The sequence below is a fragment of the Gadus morhua genome, chromosome 19 (genome assembly GCF_902167405.1).
Source record: "Gadus morhua chromosome 19, gadMor3.0, whole genome shotgun sequence".
Taxonomy (NCBI): Eukaryota; Metazoa; Chordata; class Actinopteri; order Gadiformes; family Gadidae; genus Gadus; species Gadus morhua.
In genome coordinates this window covers 16795012-16820587 of record NC_044066.1, presented here as the reverse complement: position 1 = coordinate 16820587, position 25576 = coordinate 16795012, and the positions used below count along the sequence as shown (strand labels likewise).

The following is a 25576-nucleotide window of genomic DNA, read 5'->3' as shown; positions in this document are numbered from 1 at the left end:
CTGTTCTGACCGTTGACCGTAAGCACTAATGTTTGAAATGCGTTTTTTAGGGGACCTATAGTATACCGAGGCTATAAGGGACGAACCCACTGCCAAACGAGTGGCTGTGTTGTGATACTTCAGTTTTAAGGTTAAACGTGACCATGTGTACGGCAGATTTATTAGCCTACCTTAAATATCTCAAGTGTTAGACTGTCAGGATGTGGTTGTGTTGGGTGGTCTGGGTATACGGAACATGCCTGCTATTTAGTGGTATGGTAAGGGTTGAGTTTACTGAACGTGTCAGGGTCTTGTGACCGTGTCTACATACCTCTTACAGATTTATCGTGGAGCGTCTTTCTTTCAGTACTTTGTATTTATTTTGACGCGATATGAATGAATTCGCGAAACATGCGGTTCGAATAAGGTAATGTATGAGGTGTTCTCAAGTCGTGTGATTTAAAAACGATGCCAGTCTGGAAATACCTTAGTTTTAATGCCTCAACCTTTTGTGTTTTTAAATTCGGAGCCGATTATGCTTCAAAGTACTTACTATTGACTACAAGTAGTTGCTATATCTGCTGAAACATTAATTACTTGTGTTGTACGTCCTTGAACTTGTACTTGGATAGGATAAGATGCTACACACCGCTATATTTTTGCACGGGGAATGGATAAATTAAGCGATTGGTGGTGCTTGGCACATGGTTCTATGAACATCCTTTCTATACCGACGGCGATATACTTGTATTAATTCAGATAAATGTAGGTCGTTTTGGATATAGCTTCAGCTAAATATAATTTTCGCTGACATCGGTGCTACTGCTTCAGTGATTATGTTTGAGCCAGATCAGATACGACTTTAATCGATCCGTATGGCCTCAATATAATGCCGTCCTAATGTATGAATATATTTAACCATGGGTCCAGTCTACTAAAGTACAAAATAAACGCCTAGTTCACTCGCGAACATCCCATGACTTTGGAGAGCTGACATAACCACTTCCTGATCCACAGTCGCTCATTTCAATATTCTATTATGTAGGCTAACTGAATATATCTCGTCAAACCAAATTTTCCCATTTTGGACAGAAATGAAGTATGTTGGTATGAATTACCACTCTGCCAACAACCTCGATAGTATGTCGGTAAGTGTTTTTGTGACACCCAATCGTGGTTGGTCGCCCAAAAACTACGAGGCAATTTTGTTCAGCAGCGGCCACCTCTGGCAGAAAGTATTAACGGTGACTTCTATTGCGCTGTCGTGTTGTTGTTACACCATGATGTCAAAAGATGGCAGTAGTTGTCAACTGATATTGAAAGGAAGCGATCGTCATGTTCATGTTTTGTTGCATGTCCAGGGTTTGAGGTCTGGTCTTCAGATTAAAGTTCATGTTCCAAGCGACAAGAACTAGCATTACATTTTCGAGTTGCCTCATTTTTGTCTTTCTTCGCCCATTTGCTGTGATGGACCTGTCAAGAAACAAATTTCAACTTTTGATTGACGCGTTGGTTTCACCCATTGCACCTTGCAGGTTCACGATGGACAATCAAGTGTGACGGTTAACAATTGTACCCAAGGGACCCTGTGTTGCTGTTGCTTCCTTTATTGATAAAAACTGCTGCACAAGCGCCAAACAGCCTTTGTACTGGGCTTCTGGAAAAAGAGGGTATAGGCCTACCATCTATTGTCCATTAAAGGAATGGAACGGCCCCCTCTTCATCCAGTACTCTAATCATTGAGGGCTGACGACGTATAGAAATGTGTTTTGAGTTGTAGGTTAGTGTAGCCTTTAAACATCAGTCATTTAGATGCCCATTGGAACATAACCAGGGGTTTCACAATTATAACAATCATTGTCAACTTGACTGAGAGCAAATGTAAGCTGCTTCCGCCAACCATACTGCAGCTGAATCATTTACTCCCATGGGTTTATTCTGTTTCATAACAAGAGGGCAACCAGTCTGTCTGAAATATGTTAGCCAGGAGCTACTGATATGCAGTTGTGTTATGGAATTTGTGTTGGAATGCAGTTACTATGTGGCTGGTTGTCCTGGGGTTTCTTCATCCTTAAGTGCCCCAACAGGCTAACACAATAGCAGGAACGATGGTTGGATGGCCCTCTGGCCCCCTGGTGATGTGTTCGTTTCGGTATGGAGACGCCCAGGAGACCTCATAAGGACAAGTTCAGTGCATTCATCTAAACAAAGGGAGCTGCATAAAAAACCTTTCAAGTTTGCACTAATGACATGTGGGTCTCTTGTGGAGAGGAGAGCTTATCAGCATCAAAGAGATTCTGCAAAACCTCAATATCCCCACCTCCGTAGTTGGGAGTGAAAAGCGTATATTTATATTTAAATGGCTAGAATGTTATTTTTCGTGAGGTATTTTGAGGAGCAATATTGTCTGTTAAATCATTTAATGTAAAGTGGATGTTGGTAGCATTTATGCAAAGAAAAAAGATGTGTGAATGTTTATTTCTCACAGTAAACACCCATCCGTCTCCAAGCAGCAGTAAGAGGTATGGATTCTCTACAGAAACTAAGTACAGGGTTAGCTCCAGAATCGCACACATGTTGCTAGGATAACAGGCTCTTGTCAGTCAAGAAGGGGGTCACACCACATCACCCTTACAGGGTTCTAATAATTGACTGTCCATAGGGAATTTCCTTGGTTGATCCAGTCATGTGTTGGTGTCAAGGTAGGAGAAGGCTGCATGCGGCATTCTTAAGGCCCTCCCTGACACACCAACCAGATTATCGGTCGTCGAACATTCTGGTGAACTCAGTGACCTGAGTCTGTTGTTTGCTGTGCGATCGGCCGTCATCAAAGCTGCGGTGATCTTTTCAAGCCCGTCTGGGTTCCTTTCCGCCGATTGCACATGTTGTTCCATGACCAAATCGGTCCGACTGCCTTTTCTGTCAGCGATCAGCAGTCTGAATGATGTGTCAGGACCATAAGTGACCTTCCAAGCTAAGTTCCAATGCTTAACGTCAGAGGAGGTGATATCTCATATCGGATAACATATAGTTGATGTGTACGTATGAAGCTCTGCTTTCAGGAAATAGCTACGCTGAGCTATGTGCTATACATATTTTTTCACTGCTGTTCTACTTGCTGGTTGGTTCTACCTCCTCACTCGGCCATTGGATGGCCACCTGACCTACTTGGGAACTCTTTCATTGGCTTCCCCCCTGGGTGACCGCGTGGTAAGCGACACATAGACACACTTGTGCATCTTCTAAACTGAGCTGCAAGACCCATTTTTTGAGATCATCCCATAAAATAAAAATAAAAATAGGGCAAGGAGAAAGTAACTGCTTTCACTTTGAAAGCGTTTGGGGAATTTCAACCTCCTAAAGCAGACGACCGAGCCATTATTCAAACAAACACATGACGAAGCTGACGTGGACGGCATCTTAAGCCCCTGTATCTCCCTAAGGAGGCCACGTGGTGCATGACCAAGTGCCTTTAGGGGCAGTTTGACCGAGCATGATAGAAAGACTATTCGACCTGCAGTTAGAGTACCCCTTCCCCTGATTAATAATAGCTCTCAAGGTTCGTAAACTAGATCAAGGCTAAAAGACAAATAAGTGATTATTTTCTTCTTTCTCAAACTGACCAACTCTTAAAAGGTAAACCTCGATCATGCAGAATCATTGCAAAGACATGGGACTTCGGCGGCAGCGGTATCCAAATCAGTGTATTGATATTCCAGGGCAAAAATGTGATTCAGGTTATTTTCTAAGGCATACATTTAATGATGTACATGTTTTATGCTATGATGCCTCCTGTCACCCCTCTCCTTATTGGCTGGATTGACATAATGACCTTCTGATTGGCTAGACGTTGTGGGCTGTTTTTTTGGCTGGCCCCACTTATACTCATACTGTCGTCTCCATAAAATTCTCCTTGCAAAGATTTAAATCGTACTCCTTTATACATTGTGTTCAATGATTACGAGCCTGCGAGACAGACAGTTATGTTACTTAGTGAAATATGGAAACAAATCCACAACCACACGTTCAAGTTAATCTGTTCATTCTTTATTGAGCAATGTGGCTGAAAATCATTGTCTAATGGATGGTAAGCGTGCAGCAGAAGACTCTGCGAGCGGGGGAGACAGCAGTGTCACTAGTGGATGTAGATCTATGGGCTGGCAGCCGAGGGTAAACAACAGATGGTTCAGTACCTGAGTGCCGCCATATCTGCTCGCTGCTCACATGCAACGACAATGCCCCGTCGAGGCAGCCTTTGGTTCTTGGCACCGATTGGCTAATATCTCATTGGAGATGCTCTCTCTCTCTCTCTCTCTCTCTCTCTCTCTCTCTCTCTCTCTCTCTCTCTCTCTCGCTCTCTCGCTCTCGCTCTCGCTCTCGCTCTCGCTCTCGCTCGCTCTCTCTCTCTCTCTTCCCCCCCCCCCCCCCCCCCCCCCCTAGAGAGAGAGACTGACTGATCTGGGGCTTACAGCACGCCAACACGATCTTTGTCGGTTTGGTCTTCTGGAGAATGGCCTGTGCCTAACATGCTCTCAACTATTATTATCTGTGTTCTCTTTGCTGTCTACATTTTTCTACATTGCACGTTTAAGATGGAAGTCATCAGCCTACAGAGCCCCAATGTCTGCCCTCTCTCCTGGGGATTGCTGGTAAAGGGTCAGATCATTTTGGATTGTTTGTTTAAGTGATGATGGCTTATTTCCTAATCAAATCAGCAGCTAATGTTGCTTCAATGCATGATTATTGAAATGTATTTTAAATCATTTAATATGTTGACTACGTCCCTGTCCTATCCTTCAGAAACGTTGGGGTTTTAAAATGGGAATAAAAATAAAATAATTCTCTATTTATTGTAGTCAGAGCACCCACTTCAGTTGAAACACTCTTCTTAAACTACTCTTTTTCTAAACTAAACTCTGAGAAACCCCCCTGGCAGCTCACTAAAGCGAGGGACGGACAGCGTTTGGTTTTGTGGAGACCCGTTCCCCGCCTGCAGCCACCCGTGTTTGTTTAGCCGGGGGCGCTGTGTGTCCGCGAGGAGGGTGCTTTAATAAGACCCGGTCGATACCGAGCTGTGAGGTTTGGCAGGAGCTAAATAAGATGGAGAGAGCAATCGATGGCATGAGAGCCGGCTCCCTACCCTCCATCACACCGATGGCCCCCCCTGATCGGTCTCCCCACAGGCACGCCTGCCCCCACGCACGCCAACTCAATGGACACATGTGAAAGGTGCTGTCATACACACGCACACCACTCACTGTCACATGTTGGTCTGGCAATGGTCATGTCAAAGGTGTCATTATGTATGAACACGCACATACTTTTTAACCATTAATTTAAGTCACCATAAAATACCATTTATACAGGGACAAAAATAGTTAAAGTGCAGTATAGTACATTGCCAAAATCCTGTTTAAGTGGCATGGGTCTTCATAATACTGGCATCAATGCTCAGGGGTATAGGTAGCAGCTGCCGATGATGGAAGAGACCAAACATGCACACACACAATGGTACACTCCCGAGTACACAGACATATAAGTAGACGCACACACTATCCGTGCTAGCCAAGACAGCCCAAAACGAACCCCGAATTTGGAAAGGATGGATAGAAACTAAACATTTGGTGAAGAGCCCTTCCACGGATACGTCTTCTAGAATGATTTCCTATCATCCCCGGGCTCCTGAACTCTGTGAGACGTCCTTAATGAAAGCTGTCAAAGTGACAGTGTGTATCCACATCAAGGTCCACCACCGATCAGAACTCACCAGCTAACGTTGATGCTAACTGAAGCTTACGGGAAAAAGATGACAGGTGTTTCGAGGGTTTTGTGATTTATGTTTTGAAATCAATTTGGGCACAGAAACTTAATTCTATGGATTCATGCCTTGTCATTTATAGTAATCTGTAGTTCATGATATTTGCCTTCTGAATTGGAATTTCTTAAGAGCGGTTAAAAAATGTGGACTTTGTTCATAAAACATCACCATTGTTCAACAGTTGGAACACATTAAATAGAATGTTTAAAAGTCTGAATTCCGTTTGTTTGCTGTTGTGATAGAAATGAACAAGATCATTATTTTTTTTACTTCATTGGACTGCTGATCTTTTAACTGCAGCATAACAATGGATTCTAGGATAGAATCATCCAATTTGTAGGCAGACAAATTAAACTAAGCTGGCTGCTGTCATTCTTCATTATTATAAAGGAGTCTGTCCGTCGTGTTTCCGTAGAAACAGCTGTGTGATTGGATGAGCAGCGCAGACATTTCTCCGGCAGGCTTGTCTCTGTTTGGTTCCCCCTGGGCTGGCCTCAGACTATTGCAATCCTTTCTTGTTCGATTTTGTAATTCCATCTAATGGAATGCCAAGGGAAGGCAGTGGAAGTGTATGCCAGGGGTCGGGTGTTGGGGAGGGGAGGGGAGGGGAGGGTGTTTAACTCAACCAAACGCCAGCTCTGGAGGGGAGCCCTTAGAGAGCGCCATTGTGGTGAAGGCCTATACAAATAAACTTGACCTGACATGATCTAAGAACACACAGCTATCCAGCGCCGCACCCGCAGCCCAACAGGGACTCCGTCCGACTCCCTGGGGTGGATCCATCACAACGTGGAGCGCCAAACCTGCTCCGACACTTGACGTGCTCCGACATGACGCCGTCTTACAGTAGCCTATCTTAGGAATCTTCTGACACGTCCAAAAGAAGCATGTTATTCATGTTTGTGTTTCTCTTGAATACGGACTCTTGAGTCCAAAATAGGATGTGGTGGTCATTGTGGTTCTGACCATACCTGACCATACATCCTGGTTGCAAATGATGTATATCTGCTTGTCACGTAACATTGGTTTAATGTTCTGCGAATTGCATTCCTCATTTGCCAAGAGACTTTCAATGAAAGCTTTATATATATATATATATATATATATATATATATATATATATATATATAGTAGGCCTATTTACTGTGGCACACTGGGATTTACATTTGGTTCTTTATTTCAGCCTTCAACGTCGCAACAAATCCTTAAAGTGGTTAGCAGCTGCAGTGGGCGATCTTCTGTTCCCTGCGTTCGCTTTCCTCCGACCGGGCCAAACATCCAGATCAGGTCAGAGTCGGACCACGCCGTTACCTCCTCAACCAAGCGGAGAACATCCAGATCAGGTCAGTCAGACCACGCCTACCAAGGGTTAGGGTTAGGGTTAGGGTCAGACCACGCCGTTACCTCCTCAACCAAGCGGAGAACATCCAGATCAGGTCAGAGTCAGACCACGCCATTACCTCCTCAACCAATCGGAGAACAGCCTTTTCTTTTTACACGCTCCGGCTACCATTTTGAAACTAGAACAAACAAGTTATTTCTCTCGCACCATCCACCCCTCTCTACCCCACCAGCCCCCTTCCATCTTTCCCTCATTCGTCTATCAACGTAATTGCGCTCCTTCCAAGAATAGAAGCAAAGTGCCAAGGTCTGTCAAGGCGCCCGTGGTTAAAGTGTCCTTCAGTCCAGGAGACACTTCCTTATTCTGCACTGGCTTGGTGAGGTTGGCTCCTCTTGAGTCTTCGCTTGTATTGCTTTTATCTATATGTTTAAGCCTATTAAGTAATTTTTCCTTACCAGAAGTAGGCTATTTCGTGTTTTGCACTTTACACCCTGACTGCTGTGTCTCTGTATCTGTTTTACATCATCCGTCTGTTGCCTTCTTAACAATCGTCTTACCAATGTAGTTCGTATTCTGCCCATGTTTCAAAATGTAAAAAGACTTCTTTGCAATGCCTCTAGGGAAGGCTAGAGACATCGGTGAAAGAGATAATAATAGGAAAAGGAGCCTTGATATAAAACACACACAAACACACACACAGGGACACACACACACACACACACACACACACACATACACACACACACGGGGGGGGGGGGGAGAACTTCTGCCCCCCCCCCTCTATGAAGCAACCCTATCTTAACGCCAGTGTGATGACCTGTTGTACATTGACCTACCCTCATCTCAGCAAGGGGTGGGGTGGGGGGGGGTCTGACTGATGACCCACTAAATGGCCCAAATGCTAGTGTGAAAGCCCTTGCGTGCTTTTCTCCATCAGCTAATATTTGCTGCATGCTAGCTCAATCATGCCATGACATGGGGACGATGACCTCCTGACCTTTACAAATCAATGATGAACTTGATCAATCAAACCTTGGTATTTTAGTATATTTGAGCATCCCTAAAAGAGATGACGTAGTGGACCACTATTTAATCCGCTATTCATCTCCCTGCCACATGATCATATAACATTATATATTGCATCATGTTATATTTCTATTTTCACTCTCAAAAGAAAATGTCTCGTCACATCATACGCAACGGAATTCATCTGCATGATTATTCCAGCAAACATTTCACGTCAGGAGGATTCTTCCCTCAACGCAAGATTAACCATTTAGCTTCAGCCTGTATGCATGTAGGTCTCTGCTTGGCGTAGGGATTACATTACAGGGACATAGCGGCAATTATGAGCGGTGGATCGCCACGCTGGGTTCACATTGGAGCACATGTCCCGTTGTGTCAGGACCGGGAACAAATCTTTATGGGTCTTTGCTTGTCTGCACATGTTTGGAGGCAATTCCAATGGACAGCTATTCATTTAGACGGCGTAAGGAATCCATTAGTTGTCAAAGTGGAATATCAAAAAAAATCTCTGTCTTCGGTCCCACCGCCATTTACCATATACTGACACACACACACACACACACACACACACACACACACACACACACACACACACACACACACACACACACATCCAGAGTCACACACAGTCACACTCACATTAACACACAGTCACACAAATGCATCGACAGACATATAAACAGAATCACACTCGTGCAGACACACACAAACGCGTTGACGCTGAGCAGCACACGTTGACGCTGAGCAGCGCACACACCACACGGGGGTGCTCTTGACTCAGGTCCAGCCCCCGTCTGCACGTTCTTGGGTTCAAATCTTCCGCCTCAGTTTCCCCCCCCCCCCAGTGTGACCCTGTGCCGGCCTCCTGGCCGTCTGTCTCCGTCCTGTCCCGGCTTCACACCCCCCCCCCCCCCCCCCCCCCTTTGGGGCGGTAGGGGTCTTCGCCGAGCCCCCCACACTTTACTGATATACGAGTGTGTGTTTGTGTGCGGTGTGTGTGTGTGTCATTTGTGCACATGTGATTTATAGTGCGCACGAGCATAGGCATGTGCACGAGCATAGGCACGTGCCCACACCAACAGTAAAATGCTTTTCTTTGGTAGTTTTTCTGCCTAGCTCTACAAACAAGGATAAGGACTGAATCATGACCCCCCCCCCCCCTCCCTACAGGGCTGAGACAGCCCTGTAGGGAGTCTGTAGGGAGGGGGGTCTGAGACAGCCCTGTAGGGGGGGGAGTGGGGTCTGAGACAGCCCTGTCCCTCCCGGTTCAGGACCACAGTGAGGCCCCATGTGGAGAAGGGACCTGGGCCGAGACCAGCTGCGGAGACAAGTACTCACATGCACACAGAACAGGAGCTGCTAATGAGGCTGTGTGTGTGTGTGTGTGTGTGTGTGTGTGTTGGTTAGGGGGGGGAGGATGGTAGGTGTTGCATGGGTGTGTAAGAGAGACTTAACAATGGGAGTTGAGTACATCAGACTCTCACACAAACAAGCACATACTTCGATGCACACAAACACAAGTCTATTTTAAGCCTCAAATGCCCTATCCCAGGGCTCTGTCTCTCTCTTAGTGCACGTCACACACACACACACACACACACACACACACACACACACACACACACACACACACACACACACACACACACACACACACACACACACAGACCTGCGTGTCATTTACATCACTCAGTAGCAGACCACCAAACATCGGCCGTGATTAACAGGAAAATGTTCCTCTTTAAATCAGAGCAGTGTACAACGTGGATCATTCTATTGATATCTATCACTCAAAGTATACTGATATCAGGACATCGGGCCTTCGTGTTGGCGATAGAACAGCCGTTTGAGACGGGACTTCATTGAACGAAGGTGTTGATGGATGAGGAGAACTTTTAGGACAGGCACAAGATCCATCATACGCTCCCAACGCTCTCTTTTTATCTTTCCACATCTCTATCACACACACACACACACACACACACACACACACACACACACACACACACACACACACACACACACACACACACACACACACACACGTTGACCTGGCAATATTTCTTGCACTGCTGTCAAAGTCGCCAGTCCAATAAATGGTTGTCAAGCGGATTGCAGTTATTCCCATCGTGATGTAACCACCAAAACAACTATGCTGTCTTTTGATGTTAAATCCAAGAGAGAGAAGGCGAGAGAGGGAAGGGAGAGAGAGTTAGCAGAATGCATAATAGCGCAGATAATTAGTTAATCGTTTCTATGTAGATGGTAGCAGCAGTAGGTTGTCTCATCTGATGTGCTATGTTTTATTTTGAGGCCCAGGATATTTTCTGTACAGACTGCAGCCCTGACGTGAATGAAAAGCGTGCTGGAGGCTCTGTGTACATGACATGCTCACAGTGTGAACTAATGTCACAGTTGCACTCTGCTCTTGTTCATGCATGATCAGACACACACATGCACGGTTGCATGCTGTCTTGCCCTGTGCCTTCCTTGGTACATCAAATACTTTGGCCCGAGGTTAGTGGCATAGGATTGCAGTCGTGTGTGTGTGTGTGTGTGTGTGTGTGTGTGTGTGTGTGTGTGTGTGTGTGTGTGTGTGTGTGTGTGTGTGTGTGTGTGTGTGTGTGTGTGTGTGTGTGTGTGTGTGTGTGTGTGTGTGTGTGGGGTAGGGGGGAATGTCAATGTGTTTGAAGTCATTCGTTAATGTGAAGCCTTATCATGATGACAGGATAACATCGTGTGGTGTCCGTGTCCCATCACTTGATTGGTGGTGTGTGTATGTGTGTGTTTGTGTGTGTCTGTCCGTGTGTGTGTCTGTCCACGTACGCGCATGTGTGTGTGTGTGTGTGTGTGCACCCTTCGTGCTGAGACTGCTCACTATACTGTACATTTCCACACATTTATTTGAATCAAGAACTGCATGCCTCTGATAGGCAAAATGTATTAACAACTATCATAAATTAATTTCCAATAGGAAATGTGTGCACATGTTTTATAAAGATTACATTTGGTCCAGTGCAATTGGAAATGGTCCTTGCATAAAATAAGCATGAGTAATATCATCAGGGATTGGCTCCATGTGGTAACCGTGGAAACATGGTAAAGGCTGACCAAATGTGGTTCCTTCTCCTCCTTCATGGGGTCCAAGCCCGGCAACACGGAAATATAAATTCCCTGAAAAGTTCACTTCTCTTACTACACCCATTCACACAGCGAAGTTACGTTTGATTAACGACGGGCCAGCCTTTAATGAATCTGAGAGAGAACTGGTATCATGGCTGAAGCTCCCTCAGACGGTGCACTGTGTGATGTGTTCTTACACACACAACGCAATCACGGGGAATTCACAAACAACAGGAGTATCTCAATTGGTCTGCACGTAGTCGGAAAATGGACTGCAGTTATACAGCACTTTCAGACCTGTGCCCACTCATAGCGCATATACATATACCATTTGCTTTTGTATGAGAAACATGATGAATTACCTGTACCAGTTAAGTGTGTGTGTGTGTGTGTGTGTGTGCGGTGTGTGTGTGTGTGTGTGTGTGTGTGTGTGTGTGTGTGTGTGTGTGTGTGTGCAACATAAGTACGTGCGTGCATGCTTAATCTCAGTCAGTGGTTGTGACATGTTTTTAAAAGAGGACAAAGATTTATCACGTTTTTGAACCAAACGTCAGGTGTGGAAGGTGTGCTGAGGCAAAGTCCAACCACCAGAGAGCCCAAACCCTAACCTCTGTATTACTCCCAGTGGATAAAGTCAAGGGCTCTGCGTGGTGAACACTGAGGCTCAGAGGTGAGTTTGCTTTGTGTCACACCACTGCCCCTTTAACGGACTGCAGTATGCTATAGCTAGGCGGCTAATGCCCGTTTACCTTGACCTTTGACCTTTGACATACCAAGGTACCGTAACCCGTCCAGCATGACGGATGTCACACTCGACACCAGTGGAGAGTGGCTGTTGTCAAGGAGCTAATTTTATGTTTCGGTATGTGCATTCCCCCCTTGTCTACGCATGCACACATACACATTCATTCACACACGCATGTACACCCACACAAACAAACACACAAACGCATACACACACGTACGCATCCTCACGGAGTCAGGGCTAAGTTTGGGAGCTGCTAAGTCTTGCCAGGAAACTCTATACTGCTCATTGTCCCGGGACACGAGGGCATCGCATATGACATTCGAAGAAAGATGGCCGTGCGGCAAGGAACAGTGTGCAGTATGTGCTATCAGAGGCACAGAATGAGTGAGTGTGTGTGTGTATGTGTGTGTGTGTGTGTGAAGGAAACGTGACGTGTGTGTGTGTGTGTGTGTGTGTGTGTGTGTGTGTGTGTGTGCGTGTGCGCGTGCGCGTGGACTGCTGCAGGGGGTTCAAGGAGAGGAAAGGGGGAGCTATATTTGAGTTCAGCCTTCCTGTCTGCGGAGAAGAAGGTAAAGCAGCCGATCCTTCTGGAAGCATCTGCTGATACGACCTCAGGTAGAAGGTGCTGCATGTTCTCCACCCTCTTAAGGGTCTTATCAGTCCCACAGACGCTTCATCCGTGGCCGTTCAATGGTTACGCCGGGACCTGAAACCGTTCATATCAGAGCGTCCGAACAATCAGTTTGCTTGTCGGTTGGTGCTGTGAACCAAGTGGGCTGATGACATTTTGAAGTCTAATGAGCCATTTGACCACAATACCCTCCATCACACTAGAAACGGCCCTGTTTTTGATAGCCTCAAAACACCATGATGTGAATGAGGCCATGGTTGTTGTTGTTTACTGACCTCTGTTAGGCTTCACATTATCCCATACGGGACATAAAGTGTTGTCACAGCTGCACGCCACGGTTGGTCCGCTGTGCGGTGCCACTGTGAGTAGTAGGGCAGCATTAAATATACAATACAATCCTATTAGGCCCTGTATAGGGGACTAAAACAGTGGAATTGCCCTCCCTAACTCTGGTTTGCCTGGGAGCTAACTTGAATAATCCGAGTGGTTCTGCCAAAGCCCCTGTGCCATGTTGATTACCAGGGGTTCTCCCTGCATGAGCCAGCGTTTCCTGTTCCTGTCATTACTGTTCTTCCTCCATTTTTCTTTTGTTTGCATTCCACGGATATTCACTCGATGAAAACCTAAAGGGTGAATGATTAGCTGTAATGATTAGCTGTACTTTACTGCATTGGCCTGTAATGTAGCACTGTAATGATGTCATTGATTGTAATTTGATTTGGCTTGGTATTGAAGCGAACAGTACAGTATACAGTATACAGTGCAGTGTTGTTCTGTTTCTGTTTTCTCTATACCGATCATATGTTCCTGTGTTTCCCATAACTCTGCTACCTGGGGCCTGTTGCTGTCCATCGTCTCCACCTGCCAGTGGAATGGCCTTAAACCTCCTTAGATCTGCTCTCTCGCTCGCTCCCTCTCTCTCATTGGTGGCCTGGCTGTGGGTAGAATGCTGAATTCTACTCAAACACAAACAGGCGTCAGTGGGTGGGCCCAAACAGCCGATGTAACCCCTCGGTCAGTGAGGGGGGTTCTTCACTCGAGCCCGGAGCCGAGTCGTCTGTAGCGGTTGACCTTTGACCCCCCTCCGTCTCAGGGAGGCGCGCCCGTACCCGTCGGAGTCGTCCACGCGTCCAATCGCCCATCGGCATGGAGAGACCCCCTGTGGAGGGTGTGTGTGTGTGTGTGTGTGTGTGTGTGTGTGTGTGTGTGTGTGTGTGTGTGTGTGTGTGTGTGTGTGTGTGTGTGTGTGTGTGTGTGTGTGTGTGTGTGTGTGAACGCTCTCGGTGTTGGGTGATTACTACTGGATGGCGAGCGGAGAAGCACACCAACGCTGCTGCTGCTGCTGCATCAATGATGACGATGCGTCACCCCGCTCAGCGCGTGTGTGTACGTGCGCGTGTGTGTGTACGTGCGTGTGTGTACGTGTGTGTGTGTCAATCAGGGCAACGCTCAGCCAGCAGAGGTTCCAGTTGCCATGGAAACTAAACACATTGATTCCACTCCTTCAATTGCAGCGACTCTCTTTTTTTAACTCATTTGAACGTGCGCGTGAGCGTGTCGCTGTGTGCTACTCTCTTACGTCTATTCTCTCATCAACCAGAACACCTTGAAGCGAGGTCACGGGCAGCTGCCCCCCTCTGAGTGGGACTCATCGGTCGGCAGCTAGGGGTTCGTTACACTGCGCGTGCCGTCGGTGACTGAGAACATACTCGGGAAGTCTCCTGAGTATGTGGAGCTTTCTTGTATCACTGACTCTGGACGGCTACTGATAGTACAAATGGAGAGCATGTTCATGGCCGACCTAGTCTGTAATGTTTCCCTTGACAGTATCTTGAAATCCTGCATTTTAAACAAGAGCTGTTCTTTGATGGATGAATACTGTTGGTCTCTCAGCTGGGTTTCCCGTGACCTGTGTATGTTTATGTCCAACTTGAATCCCTCTCTGAGGTTCCTACCTGACACCCTTGATGTATTAGAAGCGTGTGATGGTCTAGGAGGTGAAACACCAGAGCTATCCACGACATCAACAGATCAAACCTCTCTGCTATTACTCCAAGAGGTTGCACCACAGAGAAAGTTGCCCTCCTCTGTAGGTTTGAGAAAGACTTAGTCAAAAAACCTCATTCGACCAAGCATAGGAGTCCCTTCCATCTAGGCAGAGAGTAACATTCCCTGTGATGTAAGGACAGCTATTGTTAGCTCAGCAGGTCCCCGGGTTAAGTCAGGTCTGAACAGGGGCGCCAAACGTTTAGTTCAGTGCTACATCCACAGGTCAGCATTTATCAGGTTGTGTGCCCTTATGTGGCCCAACAGGTGTATTTAAAGACATACATGACATTAAAGGAGGGCTAAGCTAGTTTTAGTTGTATTGTTGGATACAGCACACATGGGATGATGATGATGATACATACTTAAATCTCCCAAACGGCAATTTCTCTTGGACTTGGATATATTATGCAGCTTCTGTATGCACACAAATTATATTGGAGCAGACGTTCGCTGTTCATATTTCAGTTCACCCCAACATATGGTCATCAGCATATGCAAATGAGCAGCACAAATTAGCATACGGGTTAGTTAATGAAGTGGCCCGTGAAGAGCGATTGCGTTGAGCGGGACTAAGCTGCCCTTTTAATTGGCTAATGTTTCAGCCATCCCGGCAGCAGGCATCGTGGTGAGAGGGGGTTGTCATCATGGCTCCAGGGCTAGTCAGCCCCTCAGAGCTCATCACACATTAGTGTTCCGGCACAATCCGCTCGTGTTGCTGGAAGTAACAGTAACTGCTGTGATGCTCACAGTATCCCGTCCGTCGACAATCCAACAATCAAAGCGTCGTGTCACCGTCTGAGTAACTAAAACAACAATATCAGGAACAGTTTGAAGTAAAACTAAAACTAGGAGTCTGAAACATTATTTAGTATTATTTTTTCTCTTTTTATGGCTGCATTCAATAATTTTCATCTATAAGATATTCATCCATACACACATATACTGGAGCTATAGATATACCAATGTGTAAAGATGTATACCTATGTAGGCCTACTCTAGAAACAGTAGACACGTGTATGTTGTATATCAATCTATATTAATATATAGGTTAAGAGGTTGAAAATATGTATATAGAGGTGTGTTGGCATCTTTATTTAAAAATAGAGGGAGCGGGTGAGAGAGGGATAGAAAGCGAGAGAGAGAGTTCACTTGGCCCCCCTCCCCGTGTAACCCACATAACCCGATCATGATGGGGTTCTTCCTGCCATATAAAAATAGTAAGAAACGATTCCATAAACTATCCCATAACGCCATGACCTTGAAAGCTGCATCGACCCCATTTAAAGTGGTAACGGCACACTTAACCTTTCTGAACTATCAGACACCCCCACACCCCCTCTCACCCCCCCTCCCCCCCACACCCACACCACCCCCCCCCCGCGCTGACGCTCTGTGACCCCCCCGGTGGTCCTCTCTGATTGGTCACATCCTGCCGCTGTCAGTCCCCCGCCGTTTCCTCTGAGCGATGGCAACAATTAATCCGGCGTCAAATCGAAATGACCGAACTCACCTCGGCCTGAAGAATATCATACACCGTGTTTCCAAGAGCCGCCGTGGGGGGTGATACTCTGTACAGCTCGGTCTGGTGTCACCCTGTAGCTCGTTTCTATAACATACAGAGGCCGGCTGGGCGCCCAGCTCATCTGCAACCTCTTCAGTGTTATCACTTATCCAGTCGCCTATTTGTCCACCATGTTGGAGTGTGTTTATCAAAGCGATGGCGTCTCCTCAGGGCATTCCCTTCGACTTTTTTAAACATAATTCTAGAATACATTTGATGCGATACATTTTAGTCTTCAACACAAAAGGTAAGAAATCACATTTTGGATCACTTACAAAAATGCTTGTTCTTCAATCAAAGACCAATTAAGCAACAAAAAAAAAATCGAATTGTGATAAACTCAACAGTGTATGAAGTATAAACTGTAAAACAACAATACCTAGTCACTGTATTCGCTCTGGAAGCCACTTGGGATTAAAGCGTCCATTTACTAATTGGATATTTACACATGAATGTAATCTTCATGATAATCTGATACTTTATGGACTGTTTCTATTCCGGACCGGCCTGGCCAGCTGCTGTCCTCCGGTCCGAGGTTGTGATGTGGCTCCGTCAGAGTGACTCTTATGCGTCCTCTCCCCTGCCCCAGTTTGGGGACCGCGTCCGGGGAGTCGCTCCACATTTTATTCTTAGCGTTTTTCTGTCCAGGGTCGGCGCTGATGCTTTTATACGTGAGAGCACAAAGGTTGACGGGTCACACACACACACACACACACACACACACACACACACACACACACACACACACACACACACACACACACACACACACACACACACACACACACACACACACACACCCGAACACATCCCCCAGACCACCCGGTCACCACACCACATATCTGGGAGATGTGAAGAGACTGTCACAAGTACACACACACACACACACACACACACACACACACACACACACACACACACACACACACACACACACACACACACACACACACACACACACACACACACACACACACACACACAAACTAACACAAACACTCACATACACACAAACACAAACACTCACATACACACACACAGACAATCCCAGCCACCTTACCAACTCATCTAGGAATTGTGAAGTGACAGTCCCCTGTCACATTTGCGCACACACACACACACACCTTCCCCCCTCCCACACACAGGCGTGGACACACACGTGCACACACACACACATGCCTTCACACACACACATCACAGGCACTGTGTTGCCCTATAAACCCACTGCAGGGTTTGGTGCATTGTAGTCCGCTATGCAGGAGGCTGCCCGCTAAGAAAAGCTGCCTATCGATTTCCTTGATCCATTTTCCTTTCTAGCCACGGCCACGCACACAAAGACCCCCCCCCCACACACACACACACACCCCCCACCCCCACCTCCACCCCCAGCCCGCTCCACTCTGACATATAAAGACACATGTGGCGTGGCCGACACTGTGTTCTATCGTGACAGATTAGCGTGCCAGAAATAGATTACCCTTTTGTCTTTCACCACCTGCACCTCTTTCATGCTCCTCCCAGGACCCCGACTCTAGACCAGGGGGTCTCCAGGCCGGGCCGTAGGGGGGGTGGTCTGTGCTACATAGTGTATTGCTGCGTCATAACGTGGGTTGTTAAACGGTTTGAAGGTGGGATTACCCTTGATTCAGTCGCTGGTAACTTGTTACATTGCTTTTAGTTGGTGAATTTCTAGTTACATTAAATGGATGAATACGGATTCGCTATTACATTATCTTACAATGTCATGAGTGCATACCTGCTTATCCTCTAGACCTTCTGTACCTCACGCTACGGACATGCATGGGCTAAAAGTGCTGCTCATCTTCTGGCCAAACCCCTCCACACATGCAGCCTCTGTGGTCACATCCATCATAAATGTACAATACATTTTGAATTTCAAATCTTGTAAATTGCTAATTCCAAACTGAAAATGACTTGGGAGCGGCAAGTAGCCCAGTTTTGGGAACATCTGTCCCACACAAACGCATCAATCTGGTTATCTGTTTAGCCAGCCCACTTAATGCTGAGGGAAACAGTTTGCAGGCGGTCTCTCATGATTAGGCTTTCGGTGGAAGGGGGGGACAGACTGAAAGCTGGAGATAATGAAAGTCGAATATGTTTTGGTCGGGGAGCCACTGGCTTGGCACAGTGACAGCTAGTATTGTCAGGCTGCAGAAGAAATGTGAGGCACACAGAAGCACTGCTACCTATCCCCGCCCGCCAGACCCATATCCACCAACCGCCTCGCGACTGCCAAGAATGAAACTAATTACCGGAATGTGAGCGCTGTAGCTAGCAACAGCTAGCTCTCGGGCTCTAATGTCAGCGCTGTAGCTAGCAACAGCTAGCTCTCGGGCTCTAATGTCAGCGCTGTAGCTAGCAACAGCTAGCTCTCGGGCTCTAATGTCAGCGCTGTAGCTAGCAACAGCTAGCTCTCGGGCTCTAATGTCAGCGTTGTAGCTAGCAACAGCTAGCTCTCGGGCTCTAATGTCAGCGCTGTAGCTAGCAACAGCTAGCTCTCGGGCTCTAATGTCAGCGCTGTAGCTAGCAACAGCTAGCTCTCGGGCTCTAATGTCAGCGTTGTAGCTAGCAACAGCTAGCTCTCGGGCTCTAATGTCAGCGCTGTAGCTAGCAACAGCTAGCTCTCGGGCTCTAATGTCAGCGCTGTAGCTAGCAACAGCTAGCTCTCAGGCTCTAATGTCAGCGCTGTAGCTAGCAACAGCTAGCTCTCGGGCTCTAATGTCAGCGCTGTAGCTAGCAACAGCTAGCTCTCGGGCTCTAATGTCAGCGCTGTAGCTAGCAACAGATAGCTCTTGGGCTCTAATGTGGCGCTCAGCCTGCGAGGCTGAACAATGGGGAACACGTATCACATCCCGGCACCCACACACACCCTCACTGCGGGGGGGGGGGGGGGGGGGGGCGGGCTATCTCTACAGAACAATGATGAAAACAGCACTAAGGCCAGGGGGGAAGTCCTCCTTTAAGTGTGTCGTCTGGAAACTCAAAGTCTTTGGTTTGGTCTTTGTTTGAGTGGGGCTCCACCCTGAGAACCCACAGAGGGGACTAGAGTGGGATGTCACAAACATCATAGAGCTGTATGGGAGCCAGAGAGGGTCGTTGTGAGGAATCTGCTCATCCAAGGGACTTTCATAGGGACACTTACTTAGGTACTTTACTATACTGTGATGCGTGTGTTGTGTGTGCGTGCGCATGTGTGTGTGTGTTTGTGTGCTTGTGAGACGTTGAGCCCTTGAGATACGTGTGTGTGTGTGTGTGTGTGTGTGTGTGTGTGTGTGTAAGCTGCCTACCAGTTGTAGTTGTGGCTCTACTAATTGTTCATTCCCAACAACCTAATTCATTCAGAAGAAAGATAAACTTGTTCCGATCAAAATAAAACAAATGCATAATTCAAATCCTGTGTTTCCATTAATCATGTAGTAGTACACTATACCTCAAACACTCAACGTGTGTACTCACTAAAAGCCATTACTAACCATAAAAGGAGCAATTCTCACGTTCACAAAGCCAGCGTTGTCTGCTTTTTATTTTAGCATCACAGATTTCTGCACAAGTTCGCCGACCTATTTCTAATTCAGTCAGCGTCGCTCTCGTTCATTCAGAGTGCAGCTCGCACGCCTGCTTTATATAAACCGACTCTAACCCTAAGAATAGACTTCAAAACCTTCCCCGGCAAAAATGAAAAAACAATTGCGCGCTATTTTTAAACTCATCCAAGTCGGTTGCCCATGACAAACGAGAGATGCGTATCTCATATTGCATTACTGCTGCTCTGGTTTGAGCTTTCAGGATATGGCATGAGCTCTGAGGGAGAGAGAGCGAGCGGATCAATAGATTGCAGCGGTCATCAATATCATTAAAGTGAAACCCAGTGATGCGCCGTGGGTGATTCATCCTGCGAGCCGCGCGGTTCCTGTGTCAAGAAGGATTTATTTAGCCCTCACTGCTGACGCCATTTCTTGGAATAATCCGCCGGTCGGATATTAAAATAACCCAGCGTATGGAGTGTGGGTTGATGCACACTGGAGGGGAAAAATGTAATAAATGTTGATCAAACCCGGCCCTTTTCTGTGCCATATTTAGGTCAACGTATCGTAAGAGGATGCCAAGCCAAGCGCTTGTCGCCGATGTGCGACTGTGTGTGTGTGTGTGTGTGTGTGTGTGTGTGTGTGTGTGTGTGTGTGTGTGTGTGTGTGTTTTATTTAACGTGTCATAGGTCCATAAATAGAAATATCCTACTACGCTCACACGCACACACACACACATACACAGGCTTGTGTATGTGTGTGTGTGTGACATCTTACATCATTATTGCTTCTGTTTGTGCTCATCATTGTAGAACGTAATTATTTTTGCATGTGTGTATGTGTGTGTGTTATTAACATGGACAGAGAAAAGTAGCATGTGGGGTGCCACACACACACACACACACACACACACACACACACACACACACACACACACACACACACACACACACACACACACACACACACACACACACACACACAGACACGTGTACAGAGTGCATATTGCAGCATTAGTGCTGTGGTGAGTCATGGATTAAACAGAGATGGTCTGTCCTGGTTCCAGAGGCTGGAGCTTTGAAGATATCCCAGCACTGTCTCTTCAGATTCCTGAGCTGCTGAGAAGAGACGAATCGCCCTGCTCCTAACTACAGAGAGGTCCACATGTGAGTGTGTATGTGTTCATGTGTGTCCGTGTGTGAATGCATTTGCGTGTGCACGTGAATGTTCTGTTGGGTTTCTGTGCCTTCTTCTGAGTCCGCTATGCCTGGCCCCTTGTGCTTTGACCAAAAATTCCAGCTGTGTCATCAATGTCTTATTTCATGATATCCAGCAAACACCGGGTTGTTTTTAGGCTTTTGGTTCTCCGGTGATTTCTACATCACAGAGCGCAGCCACAAATACACACGTGTTCATCAGCATATCCAACGGGGGTCGGATGGCATGTTTTGAAAAACGCAGTGAGGTGTCTGTATGAAACCAGAGCCAGGCTGGAAGTATCTCCAGAAACATCCGGTTTATTTTCCACTGCAGTGAAATGTTCAGGACAGGAGCGTGGGCACACTGTTACACAACAGAAGGATTACTTCAGGTAAATAGTTAATCAACATTGTAGAACATTACAAAACGGTACAAGTGATGTAGGAATAGGATTGAAATGGATTTATGTGTATGCAAGGTATTTCACCTATGAAATACAATGCAGAAAGCATAAAAACATTTATACTCTTGTCATTGTATTCAAATGCATTTATACAAACGTTGGATCACAGCATCTGAGGCCCAAGAGTAAATTGTATTGCCAATCACTTGTACAGCGATAAAGGAAACGTGTCCCGCCACAAAGTGTTTTTGTACCACACCTTGCTTCTGATCGGAGGGCAGCTGACGGAGTGTCTTTGATGATGAATCTTGGGGGGAAAATCCTTTACTGTCCTGGTTTTCTGTTTGTTTGTTTTTTATTTTCCCCCTACTGGACATCTCTGATGAGAGGAAAGCTTTCTGTCTTCTTGTGATGATTCAACTCTGGTCGAGAGAGATAAAACAACAGCGATTCAGATCTCTCCTCTGTCTGATAAAAACCTGCAGAGGGGAATGAATTGGAGAGTAGCGTCGGTTGAAATTATAAATTCAGTCACTGCTGGGGAAGAGACAGTTGGTGTGTGTGTGTGTGTGTGTGTGTGTGTGTGTGTGTGTGTGTGTGTGTGTGTGTGTGTGTGTGTGTGTGTGTGTGTGTGTGTGTGTGTGTGTGTGTGTGTGTGTGTGTGTGTGTGTGCGCGCGCGCGTGCGTGTCAGTTTGTGTGGTAGTGTTTGATAAGGAGTCATTGTGTGTGTGTTTGTTTGTGTGTGCATATGATTAGAGTGTGTTTGTGTGTGTGCGTGTGTGTGTACTTGCGAGAGTATCTCAAGGTCACAGACTGACAGCGGACATGCAGTAGGTTTAAGAGTGTGTTCATGGTTGAGACCTATTTTTACCACCAAGTGTTCTAGGGCATGAATACCAACCGCTTTAAGGATAATTCTAAATTATATTATTACACTGCTTTGAATACAACCTGATATGAGATGACGATTATGCCATGGAAATTGTTTGCCAAATGACCATCTTTAATCAAGTTAGCTAATTGTCAGTTCATCTTATTCCTATTTCCACTAAGTTCATATTTTGGAGAAAAGTAGATTGCCTGTGCTAGAATCATGTACTCAATATGAAATTGACTACTTGAGTAGTACTTATATTATAATGTTCAAATGGAATCGATACAAATCACATCCATGTAATGTTGCACAGCCTGAAGAACAAGGAAAACCCAAACGAAACCGCAGATTTCCAACGTAGTATTTTGCGATAAGGGGGCTACATAATTCACTTTAGTCCTAGAAGAACAAAACAGCGTATTTTGATTCCGTTATGAGCAAATTACAATTAAATTATACATGCACAATAGAATAGAATGAAGAATATAATGGTAGGGTATGGAATCAAACACAATGAAGCATTCCCCGTGGGAGTGACAGCAGGGTAAACACTGATGTATAACATGAATTATGTCATGTCTCGATTCGATTCAGGCCTCCCATCAGAGGCCTGGAGTCGACACTGCTTCCACCCCCTAATTCTATCTATAGTGGTGCTGCCGTGTAACTCAATGGAACAGACCATATTACCCACAATGCATTTTGGGAGCTTCCCCCCTGTGTTAATCCCCCGGAGTTGTCTTTTCTCTTCATACAAATTAGAATTTAAAAAGTTAAATGAATCATCGCCCTAAACTAACTCATTACGCTGGGGAAATATTCTAACTGTAACTCAAAAGCCAGTGGCTAGAAGCGGAATACTAATAACCATGAGCTAGGATCGCGTCACTGTGAATATTCCCACACATACATGTGGCATTTCTTCTGTCGCCCGATTGGCTACGGTTACTGTCTGCGGATGTGAGTCGGCTGTCTCCATTGGCTCACCTGTGCATCTGCATTAAGAGTGATTTTGGTGTGCGTCACGCCAGCCAGACAACAGGAAATTAAAAGGAGGTGACTCACATGGCGATCTTCAGTGAGAATAGCCACGTCACACGTTTATCATGGAAGATGAAGAGCGTTTGATAACGGACGTCCACACGGCTAGGTGTGTCTTTAAGTAAAGCAGTAGTAGTGTATAGTGTAGCTGTGTGCTGGTTGTGACACAGCCCGGCACATCCTAGACAAACGGCTGCTTTGTATTCCTCCAGAGGGGGTCGTCCACCTCACGGGGGGGTGGGGGGCACTGCCCATGAAACGCAGACACACTGGCCGCCTTCATCCTGGACCCAGCTCTGTTTACCCCCCAGGGCTACAGTGAAGGTTTCCTCTGTTCTGTTTCTCTCTGCTCTCTTTCCTTCAGAATGGTTTGCTTTTTTCAGCTTAAGGGATATGTTCGCAATATGTCACGCAAGGCCCTGCTTTGGATATTAGGACAGCAGTTGGGGATTTAGACTCCCAGCTTAAAGGTACTGGTTTGATTCCCAGTGTCCACAATGTACCTGTAGTCTTCCATATAGAGCAAGATGGCCTCACCCCTACTGCTCCTCAAAGATAGGTTTCTTGATAAGTAGTTAGGGTTTTTGTTGCACACATTTACTCATTTCTGTCTCATTTCTGTCTCTCTCTCTCTCTCTCTCTCTGTCTCTCTCTCTCTCTGTCTCTGTCTGTCTCCGTCTCCGTCTCTCTCTGTCTCCGTCTCTCTCTGTCTCTGTCTCTCTCTGTCTCCGTCTCTCTCTGTCTCTGTCGGTCTCCGTCTCTGTCTGTCTCTGTCTCTGTCTCTGTCTGTCTCCGTCTCTCTCTGTCTCTCTCTCTGTCTCCGTCTCTCTCTGTCTCTGTCTCTGTCTGTCTCCGTCTCTCTCTGTCTCTTTCTCTGTCTCACTCTGTCTCAGAGATCAAGCTTCAGGTATGTGGGAGCAAGTGTGTGTGTGTGTGTGTGTGTGTGTGGTGTTTGTAAATCTGTGTATGTGGGTTCTTTATAGGTTTCGAATGCTGACTTGAGTGCAATCCACAGTGAACTGTGATTTAGTTAAATCTACACAATAAAATCTTTCATAAGATTAAAATACAATCAATATGAACATCAGGCAACCCCAAGTGGTTGGGAAACACTGTTGTAGGTACTATTTTTTTTTTACTTAAAATCTTCCTAAATTAATGTAATTGTATGTTTATGGATGCCAAAGGCATGTTCTCCAGCAGAGAGTGAGGAAGACGGAGTGAGGAGGGATTTCAACCTCCCACGACCCGTCCAGTTGTGATTAAGAGCCATGGCAGTGTTTGTTCTGCCCACACACACGATTGTCTCTGTGTGCGAGTGTTTGTGTGTGTGTGTGTGTGTGTGTGTGTGTGTGTGTGTGTGTGTGTGTGTGTGTGTGTATTTGTGTTTGGCATGTATGTGTGTGTGTGTGTTTGTCAGCCTGCCAGTCAGTGCAAACAGACATGAGTCCACACACCACGCTCACCTCTGTCTTCATCGGCTGACGTTGAGACACACAGCGTAATTAGGACTCTCTCTCTCTCTCTCTCTCTCTCTCTCTCTCTCTCTCTCTCTCTCTCAGGGCGGCTCTGCCGTTGGCGGTGCCAACGTATCATCTCTCCCTCTCCTTATTAACGAAGTAGGAGCTCATTACCAGGAGGCGCCAGACGACAACACAGACTTTTACTTTCACGCTCCGTTCAATTTCACACCGCAGGACTTTCATTCGCCGCCAAGTAATGGGGGAGATTAAATATGTTTGGGAATACATGTCGCCAAATAAAAACAAAGCTTATTAGGTCCCCGTAGAGATAGAATATTCCCTCACACTTAATAGAATAACCTTCCCACATGCCGTATCCGTATACATAATACATGCAGGGACTGTTCACAATTCTTTACTATGCGTTCTCCTCACTGTTCCCTCCCCATCCTTCGTTCAAACCGTTATTAACGTGTACAGAGTCAGGGGTCGTTAGAGCAGACAATGTTCTCCCGCTCCAGACGTCGGCTCCCTGCGGCTCTTTCACTCACACACTCTTCATGCACTTCCTCTTCTCTGCTGCTGTCTATTTTTTAGTCAGTTCTCTCTCTCTCTCTCTCTCTCTCTCTCTCTCTCTCTCTCTCTCTCTCTGTCTCTGTCTCTGTCTCTGTCTCTCTCTCTCTCTCTCTCTCTCTCTCTCTCTCTCTCTCTCTCTTTGACTCTCTGTCTCTCTTTGACTCTCTGTCTCTCTTTGACTCTCTGTCTCTCTTTC

General features: G+C 46.3%; 1 long non-coding RNA gene across 1 annotated transcript; it reads left to right on the top strand.

The window, feature by feature from the left end:
• Positions 1-22091, top strand: LOC115532332 (uncharacterized). The gene is made up of 3 exons (XR_003974015.1): positions 1-406; positions 6981-7140; positions 20889-22091. It is a non-coding gene; the product is annotated as an uncharacterized LOC115532332 (long non-coding RNA).
• The last annotated feature ends 3485 nt before the right edge of the window (positions 22092-25576 follow it).